This window comes from Macaca nemestrina, chromosome 4 (assembly GCF_043159975.1).
Source record: "Macaca nemestrina isolate mMacNem1 chromosome 4, mMacNem.hap1, whole genome shotgun sequence".
In the NCBI taxonomy this organism is placed as follows: Eukaryota; Metazoa; Chordata; class Mammalia; order Primates; family Cercopithecidae; genus Macaca; species Macaca nemestrina.
In genome coordinates this window covers 74,253,749-74,262,369 of record NC_092128.1, presented here as the reverse complement: position 1 = coordinate 74,262,369, position 8,621 = coordinate 74,253,749, and the positions used below count along the sequence as shown (strand labels likewise).

The window sequence follows — 8,621 nt, the reverse complement described above, 5'->3', positions numbered from 1 at the left end:
GACCTGATCATTACACAGTCTATGCATGTAATAAAATACCACATATATCCCATGAAAAATGTACAGCTATTATGTATCGATAAGAAAATAAAAAAGGAAATAAGCAGTATACAGATTGGGAAGGAAGAAAAAAACCTCTCTGTTTGCAGATGACTTCATTGGCTATATAGAAAATTCAAAGAATCAACATAAAACACCTGAAACTAATAAGCATATATAGCAAGACTATAGGATACAAGATTAATATACAACTAATCTTATAAATTTAATTGTTTTTATAAATACCAGCAACAAATAATTACAATTGAAATTTAAAGTGATACAACTTAAAATAGCACCCCCCAAATGAAATACTTGGGTATAAATCTAACAAATTTTGTACAAGATTTATATGCAGAAAAATTCTGATGAATGAGATCAAAGAATATCTAAATGAATGAAGAGCTATTCCAAGTTCATGAATTAAAAGATTTAATATTGTTAAGATTTCTATTCTTCCCAACTTGATCTATGATTTAACACAATCCCAACCTAATGGTAGCAAGTCACTTTGTAGGTATTGACAAACTGATCCTGAAGTTTTTGTCAAAAGGCAACAGACCTTCAACAGCCAACACAATTCTGAAGAAAAAGAACAGAGTTAGAGGTCCAACACTGTTTGATTTTAGGACTTAGTATAAATTTCAGTGATCAGAATAGTGTGATGTTGGTAAAATAATAGATATATAGTTCAGTGAAACAGAATAGGGAATTCAGAAATAGATCCAGAAAATATTGTCAATTGGTTTGACAAAGTTGCAACGGAGCAAAGGCAATACAATGTAGAAAGAGTAGTTTCTTCAATAAATGTTGATTGAACAACTGGACATTCACACGCAAAAAAAATGAATCTAGACATTGATCTTTTACAAAATGTTTCTGAGTTTTCAAAAATTCAAAATAGATCACAGATCTAAAAATAAAATACAAAACTATAAAACTTCTAGAAAAAAGTATAGGCAACCTTCTGATGGCAATGAGCTTGTAGATATATCATCAAAAGCATAATTAATAAGCCTTAACGTCGTCAAGATAGACTAACTTTGGAGGATTTTTAAAGTGTTTCCAGGTATATTCAGATTTTTTTTTGAGAACATTTACCAATAATATTGTATCTTGGTAGAGTTCATCTTCTAGAACTTAAAAATTTGCCAGGATGTACCTCAAACCTCTTCTTCCATATTAGCAGCTTATCCAAGAAAACGTGTGATTTTTCTGTAGCAATCATGTTAATTATTTAGGATCTGTCATTGAAAGACTTAATTATTTTCATATGTTTTAAAACATGTGCAAGCAGAACTCACACTGTCATAAAATAATTTCTTTCATAGTCTCATAAAATGATTTCTTTGCTATAGTCTAAATGTTGGTGTCTCCCCCAAATTCATGCACTGAAAAATGTACCCCGAAAGCAATGGTATTGAAAGGCAGGAACTTTAGGAAGTGATTAGGTCATGAGGGCTCTGCTTTCATGAATAGGATTAATATTCTTAAAAAGGAAGATTGAGGGAGCCTGTTTGCCTTTCCGCTATATAAAGACGCATCTAGAAGATGCTAAATTTGAAGAAAGGAATGAGCACTCACCAGACTCTGAATCTGCTGGTACCTGGATCTTGGACTTCCTAGCCTCCAGAACTGTAAGCAATAAATTTACGCTGGTTATAAATTACCCAGTCTAAGGTATTTTGTTATAGTAGCTCAAACAATCTAAGATAAAAATTGGTAATGATAGTGGGGGCTGTTTTAACAAATACCTGAAAATGTGGAAGCAGGTTTGGAATTGGGTGATGGGTAGCAGCTAAAAGGGCTTTGAAGTGCATTCCCAAGAATGGACCATAAAATGTAATTCTTGTGAGAACCAGGAAAAAGAGAAGAGCTGTAGGGAAGCCTCAGCCTTCTAGTGATTGCCTAAGTGGTAGCCATTAGAATGTTGGTAGAAATACGAACAGTAAAGGCCATTCTAATGAGGTCTCAGACACAAATGAGGAACATGTCATTGAAAAATGGAGGAAAGGCAATCCTTGTTATAAAGTGGTAATTAGGCTGAACTGTGTTCATGTCCTAGGGTCCTAGTGTTTTGTGAAAGGTACAACTTGTGAGTAATGAAATAAGATATTTCATGAAAGAAGTATCTAAGCCAAGTGTTGAAGGTGTAGCATATCCTTTCTTAACTGCTTACAGTAAAGAGTAGGAAGAGAGAAATGAGTTCAAGATAGAATTTATAATAAAAATGGAAGCAGAAATTCCATTTATCAAGATTTAAAAAATTCTAAGCATGGCTGTAAAGAATGAAAAAGCATGTTTTGGAGAGAACACCAATGTTGTGGCCAAGTGATTGTTAAATAAGAAGATTAGTATGGTTAGAAGCCAGGTGCTATTCATTAAAACAATGGAAGAATGACACCAAAGTCATTGTGGAGATCTTCAGGGCTGTCCCACCTATCATAGGCCCAGAATGTCAGAAGCTTGAGGAGAGAACAATTCTAAGGCTCCATTCATTTCATTCATGTGAAGTGGTCCTTGGTCATCCCAGCTGCAGCTTAACCAGGCCCAGGTGTGACTTTGGCGGGCCCTCCAGAAGGCACAGGTAGTAAACCATGTGGCAGTGTCTGCACAGTGCCACCTCCACAGGTCCACAGAGTACATGAACTGTGTGGCCATGGCTATCTCCAGCTAGATTTCAAAAGATGCCCTGGAGAGCCTCTGTATCCAGACAGAGAGCTGCCACAGAGGTGGGGCCACTGCAGAGAACCCCCATAAGGGCAATGCCCAGCACAGGCATAGGTCGGGGTCATCAGAGAGAGCATCACAACATTTAGTGTTGTTGTGGGAGTAGGCTCTGAGACTCCAGAATGATGCAACTCCAGCCTGGGAGAGCTGTAGGCACGTGATTCCAATGTATGAGAGGTACTGTGTGGCATGCACCCAGCCAAGCCTTGGGGATGGGGCTGCCTGCATCCTCGAAGGCCCACTCCCAAGGCTTGGTTGTGCCCCAATGTGTACAGAAGGCAGGACATCAAGTCAAAGGATATTATTCTCAAGACTTAAGATTTAATGTTATTAGCCCTGTTGGGTTTTGGACTTTGAATCAATTACTCTTTTCTTCCTTTCTAGTTCTCTCTTTTGGAATGAGAATGTCAATTTTATGCCTACCCCAATGTCGTGCTTTGGAAGGACATGACTTGTTTGATTTCATACGCTCACAGCGGGAGAGAAATTTGCCTCAGGATGAATCACACATTGGAGTCTCAACAATTTTTGATCTTGATGACATTTAGATGCAACTCTGGACTTCAGGCTTTTGAGTTGATGCTGGAACAACTTAAGATTTTGGGGGCTATTAGAATGGAATCAATGCATTTTGCATGTGACAAGAACATGAATTTGGGGGCATCAGGGTGAAATGCTGTGATCTGAATATGGTTTTACCACCAAAATTCATATGTTGAAATCTAATCCCCAGTGCAACAGGTATTGAGAGATGAGGTGTTCAGGAGGCAAACCCGGGGCCTTTGGGAAGTGGAGACCTCATAAATTAGATTAGTGCTTTTATAAAGGCTTGAGGGAGCTTGTTTGCCCTTCTGCCGTCTGAGGACACAGCTAGAAAGTGCCATCTTTGAAGCAGAGACTAGATAAAACCAGATACCAAATCTGCTTATTTTGTCTTGTATTTATTTTAAACTTGAAATCTTCTGGTTTTATCTTGAACTACAGCATCCAGAACTGTAACCAACAAATTTATGTTGTTTATATAAATTACCCAGTCTAAGGTGTTATAGCAGCTCAAACTGGACAAAGACAATGTTCAAAAAGTATTTTTTTGTTATTATTGTTTCATAAAATGTACAACTTGTGCTCAATAAGCATAGGAAGATTTATTCTCTTAAAAGCCAGCAAACTTCTCTGGTGGTGATCACTTCCTTTGCCCATTCCTTGACAAAAATTTTTAAATGAAATGATTCACATACCTTTTTCTGATAAAGTTAATTAGTTTTATGTCTGTTGACAAAACTTATTTTAAGACTGTAGGAAGAGTTTTGTTGTGAGTACATGAATGTGTTAAATGATGATGCAAAGCACTTTCTTTTCCCTAAAAGTAGTAAAAACTGGAGACATTATCAAACATTATGGGAGCTCCATCTAAGCAAAGAATATAAACCTTACTTCCTGATAGAATTACTTTGGCCAAAATATGATGTGCTGTTTACTAACTGCAGCAATTTCTAAGTAATAATGACTAAAAACATTATTTTTAGATATCTGTAATTGCAATTTGATATAAAAATCTCTAATTTCTATTGGTAGCCAAGTCAGGGATACAGATATTGCTGCTGTAGTTTGTTTCCTATGCTCATCATTGAAGGAAAGTATAAATACCAATTAGATGTTAGTGAAAATAAAAGGGAATATTTTTCCATTCAGATTCACAGATTTGCCCTGAATCTGTGGATCTCTTGGGGGACCCATGGATGCTACTAGTCTGCTTAGTAAATTATGATAGAAAAATGGTTAGCAATATAAAATAAATGATTCTTAAGTAACATCATAATTTTAAAAGGTTCTAGAAGGGTCAAAAGTATCAACATTTTTAAAAATTGCAAAAGAAATAGAGAAACATGTTGAAATATATTTTAATTTTGAATGGGATAGAACTTTTCTGAGCTTGCTTTATAGCATAGAGACCATCAATAACTGGAAAAATGTGTGACCATAAAATAAGCTATTCAAAGAAGAAATACAAAAGCCCAATAATGTGAGCAGCTCAAACTCTCCAATACTTAAAAAAAAATAAAACAGCAATTACATTATATTTTTGTCTACTGAATTGGTAAAAATAAATCACGCTGATAATATCCAGCATTTTTAAGCAAAAGTTTCTGTCTTTTTTTTAAAAAAAATCTTTATTTTAAGCTCCTGCTACATGTGCAGGACATGCAGGTTTTTTACATAGGTAAACATGTGCCATGGTAGTTTGTGGCATGTATCAACATATCGACTAGGTATTAAGCCTCACATGCATTAGCTATTTATCCAGATACTGTCCCTCCCTCTGCCCCCTCAATAGGCCCCAGTGTGGGTTCCTGTGTCCGTGTGTTCTCATTATTCAGCTCCCACGTATAAGAGAGAATATGCAGTGTTTGGTTTTCTGTTCCTGTGTTAGTTTGATGAGGATAATGGCTTCCAGCTCCATCATGTCCCTGCAAAGGACACGATCTCTTTCCTTTTGATGGCTGCAATAATATCTAGCATTTTTTAAGGTGTAATAAATCTGCAACTTTCTCATACTATTGTTGGGATTGCAAATTTTTATGACCTCTGGAGAGTGAGAGGACTAAGGAAAAGGTATCATCAATTTCAAATGTCTGTTCTTTTTGAAACAATTAATACCCATTTTAAGAACCCAGTGGCCTACCAGAGGCAGGTCAGTGGGAAGATCTGCCCAGGATATAGGTAATCAAGGGGTTTGGAGAGAGTTAAAAAAAATAAGAAGAAAACCAACCAAAAGTTATTCTTTGTATTATCACTATGCGCCAGCAATTCTAAGCAATTTCAGTAATAAAACACTTCTCTTAGGGTTGACTGCTCATTGTCACTAGCTCAACCCACCCCTTGATTGCTACTTTAAGATTTAATCCTTCAGAATTACTAGTTCAATGCAGCATTATTTATAATAATAAAATAAGCACCTGGCCAGGCACAGTGGCTCATAACTGTAATCCCAGCACTTTGGGAGGCCAAGGCGGTTGGATCACTTGAAGTCAGGAGTTCAAGACCAGCCTGGCCAACATGGTGAAACCCTGTCTCTACTAAAAATACAAAAATTAGCTGGGCGTAGTATTGTGTGCCTGTAGTCCTAGCTACTCGTATGGTTGAGGATGGAGGATCACCTGAGCCCAGGAGGCAGAGTTTGCAATAAGCTGAGGTAGTACCACTGCACTCCAGCCTGGGTGACAGAGCAAGACCCTGTCTAAAGAAAAATAAAAAGGCACCAATTTAAATACAATGGTAAAATAAATTAGACACCTATTGTTCAACATCATTCAGCTCTTAAATCAGATGGAACTCTAATAGAAAGTGATCCTGACCTATTCCATCTCTACTAAAAATACAAAAATTAGCTCGGTGTGATGGTGCACACCTGTAGTCCCAGCTACTTGGGAGGCTGAGGCAGGAGAATTGCTTGAACCCAGGAGGCGAAGGCTGCAGGGAGCCAAGATTGTGTAACTGCACTCCAGCCTGGATGACAGAGTGAGACTCTGCCTCAAAAAAATAAAAAATGAAAAGAAAAAGACAAGTTATATGATCTTACTAAATTTAAAAAGTATGTGTATACGCATGTGGTATGTGTTTGTGAGTACATATGTATGCTTAGAAAATTCAGAAAGCAACTGTTGTTACTCCTAGGGGCAATCCTTGCAGAAGAACAAAAGGAAGAATGTATTACTTTTGTATTACTTAGAGAAAAATCCACTAAAATTTTAAAAGAAAGAAAAGAAGGAAAGAAGTAAGAAGGGAGAGAGGAAGGGGGGAAGAAGGGAAAAAGAAATAGTATTCAACTACTATGTGATTCAAATCTATGCTCTGTAATTAACCATGAGTCTAAATTTTCTTCAACTACAAAACATGGCTGGGTGCGGTGGCTCATGCCTGTAATCCCAGTACTTTGGGAGGCTGAGGCAGGCGGATCATGAGGTCAGGAGATGGACACCATCCTGGCGAACATGGTGAAACCCTGTCTCTACTAAAATACAAAAAAAAAAAATTATCTGGGCGTGGTGGCGCACACCTGTAGTCCCAGCTACTCGGGAGGCTGAGGCAGGGAATCGCTTGAACCGGAGAGGCGGAGGTTGCAGAGAGCTGAGATTGCACCACTGCACTCCAGCCTGGTGACAGAGCGAGACTCTGTCTCAAAAAAGCAAAAACAAACAAGAAAAAATAACAACAACAAAAAAAAACCCTACAAAACACAAATCAAATAATTAAAGAGAAAATATTTTTAAATAGGACTTAAAGGCTTAAATGAAGACCACGAGGAATGATAATAGGAAATGCTGAGGAAACTGATGAGATTCAGTTGGCTATCATGAAGTTTTGTACAGAAGTGTGGGGAGAAAAGTGCGAATTAGGTAATGAAGAGTTTTAGTATAGGACCACTCCATGTCCATCACAGTCCATCTCTTGCATTTCTCAGATTTATTTCTTCACATACATTTTGGCAAGCAACTCTTTCAGGATTCATTCCAGTAGGCCTTCCTGCCCGGAGGAAACTTAAAGGAAGAAGATCAGTAAAATAAACTATGGCCCCTGCCTCTGCAGATTTTCTCAGTAAATATGAATTTCTTTTGTCAACAGTGTAGGAGAGTATTATTTTTTAAACACTTACCAGTTTGTGTCCTCTTACCAATAAAATATCTCCTCCTTGTCTACCATCTGCCATTTAGGTAAAGCTCTGAACTAGATTTGGAAAAGAGGAGGATGTAGGGAAGATGAGAAGGGGAAGTAAAAGATGAGCCTGCTCCTTGCAGTCAAGAAAGGGATACAGTGGTAGGGCGAGAACAGCAAGTGTTGAGATGTTTTGCTGTAACAGGACACCAAAGTAGAAATGTATGAATCACTGAGACGGAATACCATGTACCTGTTAAAATAGGTGGAGTGGAACTACATGTACATTTAGCCACAATAATGCAAGCTGTGATATTATTCAAACAATACTTGGAACAGGTATAACATACCCAATCTTAATGTTGGATCTGTATATATGTAGTTATTCTATAGAAACATTCATGGAAATGATAAACATGACATTTAAAATCGTTGGCTCTATGAAACATAAAATCTGAGATTGAATTTAGTGTGCTTGGCATCAGCCCCTGTGGAAAGGAGGAGAAGGAAGTAGAGGACTGGGAAGAGATAGAAGTCTAACTATGATACAGCCCCAATTGTGGCCATCATTTTACTTTCTTTAGGGTATGTTTTGATTAAAGATTTTAATATAGTCATGGATCAATGTGTTCTCTATTGTTAGCATTTTTGTGTTTTGAATTTTTTTTCCCTGTCCTGATATCATACAGTTACTTTTTCACATTTTCTTCTAAAACTTTTAGAATTCTAAAGTTTGCTTTTCAAATTAAAAGCATTTATTCACTTGAATTTGACTTTTGTGCATAGCAGGAGGCAGAAACTCAGTTTTGATGTTTGCTTTTTTCCCTTATGAATAAGCAAATTTATCAACACCTATGTTAATTATTTATATAACAAATCACCCTAAAAAATTAATGGTTTAGTACAACAATACTTATTTATCTCTCATGGTTGCTGTGGGTCAAAAATGTTGAGGAAAGCTCCACTGAACATTTCTCACTTGAGGCCTTTCATGCAGTTTCAGTCTTATGTCTTCTGGGGCTGCATTAATCTGGAAACCTGTCTTACCTAGGGCTAGGACATCGACTTCAAAGGTATCTCATTCACTTGGCTGGCAAAATGATGTTCGCTGTCAACACGGGCTTCAGTTTCTCTTTGCATGAGCCTCTCAAAAGGGCTGCTTGATTGTCTTCATAGCATGAAGGCTGGATTCTCCCAAA

At 37.2% G+C, this 8,621-nt stretch overlaps 1 long non-coding RNA gene across 2 annotated transcripts; it reads right to left on the bottom strand.

The window, feature by feature from the left end:
- Positions 1 to 500: 500 nt before the first annotated feature.
- On the bottom strand, positions 501 to 8,621 carry LOC105475532 (uncharacterized). 2 transcript variants are annotated; one of them, XR_011621659.1, is made up of 3 exons: positions 8,470 to 8,621; positions 1,624 to 1,674; positions 501 to 621 (listed from the first exon to the last, which is right to left on the bottom strand). It is a non-coding gene; the product is annotated as an uncharacterized lncRNA (long non-coding RNA). The 2 variants fall into 2 exon arrangements; XR_983431.2 differs by lacking the exon at positions 8,470 to 8,621 and adding an exon at positions 3,193 to 3,347.